Here is a 3,139-nt window from a genome sequence, read left to right as displayed (position 1 = left end):
ATCTATCTATCTATCTATCTATCTATCTATCTATCTATCTATCTATCTATCTATCTATCTATCTATCTATCTGTCTATCTAGAGATCTCATCTCTTTTGCAGAGTGTCCTGGGCCTGAAGGCAACCTATTAATTGTTGTTCATAATTTTGTCATTTTTTGTATCATCAGGCTCAAATTGTGATATTTTTCTTGCACAGATAACTTTTATATCAGCCCTCATCATTAAAGCAGATGGCTGGCCCGACTGCAGCTCAGCAGGCATTTACACAGTCATCTTGAACTTGATGATATAATAAATAATAAACTTTATCGGTCACCAGCTGAGGTGATCGGGCCGTCTCCGTTGTTACTGAATGATAAACAAGGAAAACCATAATTCGTCATCATGGGAAAATGGCCCTTGTTTTCTCATGATAACGACGTATTGTGTCGTCATCACGAGAAAACCATGGAGTATAATTATAAGCGGAAGACGGCCGCTCTCGGCTTCCGCACCTCTTGAGTGCTGATTGATCACATAAAGTATTTGTTTGATTGGGTATAATGCTCGTGCCACTGACCTATTAACCTTTTGATTGAGTGGGTGCTGAGCCTTTTCACTTTAGAAAACTTTGAAAACAACCTGTCAGGAAGACAAAGGCAGTGAAATGGTGAAATACTCATTCATGCTGCATCACTAAGTGGCAGTAATATCAACATAAGCTGTTCAACAAATACAAAGGAAGAGCGTGGCTGAATACTCTTTTAAATCGTTTGAAGCTTAATTTGTTAAAATGCATTTTTTTCTTTATAATTTTTTTATCAAAAAAATGAAGTTAAACAGCAACAGATTTGGCATGAGGAGCGACATACTTGTAAAATAGAATGACTCCATTTTTGTGGCTTCTACAGAAAGCACATTCACTGCGTGAAAACAAAAACTGACATTTTTAAATCTTTAGAAACAGTTTGTAAAAGTTTACAAAATGATTTTTTATGTAGATGCCAGATGCAAATATATCAGATTTTTTTTTTATATTTGTGTGTTTTATCTAAAGCTGATGCATTGGGGTTTAAAAATATCTCTAGGTTGATTAGCAAATTATTCTGATTTTAACACAATCATTAATCTGACTGAGGATGCTCAACCTGATGTTTTTAGTGCATGTGTTTGGAATGTAATTGGTTTTCCGCGGAAATATTTAATGAAATCTTTGTAAATGTTTTGTAATGCTGAAGTGACAGTGATGCGTAAGTTTATAAAATTAATTTTTTTAAACCACAATGAAACATTTGATACTGGTGGAGTTTTAAGACAGCAGAAATCTACTTTGGTTTTGTATAGGGATTAGCTTGTCAGTCTGGGTAAAATGATTCTGTTTCTCCAAACTGTGGATGTATAACAGGTAAGATGCTGACAGCCTAGAACATCATCAGAGACCCTGTAAAGTGACAAAGTAATTATGCATATGCAATTTATTTATTTATTTATTTATTTATTTATTTATTTATTTATTTATTTATTTTATGTTATATATCTAATAAAATAAACAAAGATACAAACGCAGGGTAAAACTTAGAGTACTTTTCCCTCTTTCATATAGTTAATAAGTAAGCAGCCACATGCAGCTAATAAAGAACAATGATCACCTGATCAATGAATAAACTGACTTTGTTTTCTGATCTGAACCGTTCAGATGTGTGTGAATACACTCAGGTGAGACAGAGAAGATTTCAGAGAAGCAGCTGTTGKATATGTTGCCATTAAAGATGGACTGCTGATGCTCTGACTTTTTTCTGCATGCAAACTAAACGCAGTAAATGGAAACTATCACAATATATGATCTGGTGCATAAAATCCTGCAGTGAGGTAAAAGCTTGGGTAAAATGTCCAAATATTTATTGTATTCCTTTTTTTTTTTTTATTCCCATACACCTTTTTCAGTCTGCTTAGCTGTTAACCCCCATTAGTCAGATTAATCACCCTAGAGGGGCTGCTTTACTGGCTGATCATCTCACAGCTGAGATTTTATGAGCACCCCTCATTTCATCTCCTCTTCAGACTTTTGTCATAAAAGGCATTCGACTGTGATCCCCTAAGAATTTTTTTCCCCTCTCTCCCACTGTGGAGCTCATTTCAAGGATCTGCCTGGCCGTGTTTTATTTCGATACACTCATAGAAAGATCGACTGGCTCTTTGAATGGCTCTCCTCCCTTCCTCCACCGGGCAGATGCTCTTTCTTTGTTTCATGCTTCAGTGCAGCAATCATTACAGATCTGATGTCAGCCGGTGCTTGGCGATGCTGCAGAAAACAGAGGGCACAAGGGGAAAAAATCATTCACAAATGACCCTTGACTCCTTGCTACATTTACTGGGGAGTGTAATTTGRCTGTGTTGCTCTTTGAGCGTGTGTATCATTGAAGGTTTCATGTGGCTAATTTGGAAGCAGGTGCTAGAGATGAGGATGAATCCAAATGGGAGCAGGTCTGCAGCTCCCACAGTCTGTCACAGTCTGATGAGTTTAAGCATGAATGGATGCTCCATAATGTTCAGATCAATCTGCCCATAATATCAGTCGATTATTCTCTGTAAAGCTAAATCAAGCTCATTAAATTGGTAATAGACTTGGACAAGTTGGTTAAAATGTTTCACGATTAGATTCATGAGAAACACAAAAATGTAGATTTACAATTTAAGGCCATTTAGATCATATTTGTGAGTTTTTAATAGGTTTGGAAAAAATTTAAAGATGTGAATTTGAAACAGGAAATCAAATTTCGTAGTTTTTGCTTTCAAGTTTCTCTAACATTTTTTTCATCTTTTTTATGGTTTATTAAAACATCATTAAAAGTCAGCAGATGTATTTTTTTAAAGAAATGCCATGCACTTCCTTGATGAGATGCCTTTGACTTTGAAAGTTTAAAATTATGAAGTGCAGCCGGGGAGAAGAACAGAGGTCAAATTTAAATCCTATTTTTTTCTTAAAACTGCACCAAGCATTTCCACTAAAGCAAATAAAACACAATGAAAAAAATAATCAATTGCTTTTTTTATCTTGTAAGTAAAACTGACAGCAAATAGTAATAATAGTAACAAGCTGCACCACAGCCTGTGACATGCTTATCCTTCACATATAAAACGTCAAAGAAAACATATTT

The sequence above is a fragment of the Austrofundulus limnaeus genome, unplaced genomic scaffold, assembly GCF_001266775.1.
Source record: "Austrofundulus limnaeus strain Quisiro unplaced genomic scaffold, Austrofundulus_limnaeus-1.0 Scaffold9, whole genome shotgun sequence".
Classification (NCBI taxonomy): Eukaryota; Metazoa; Chordata; class Actinopteri; order Cyprinodontiformes; family Rivulidae; genus Austrofundulus; species Austrofundulus limnaeus.
The sequence above is the reverse complement of the archived record's forward strand: the minus strand, read 5'-3'. Positions refer to the sequence as shown.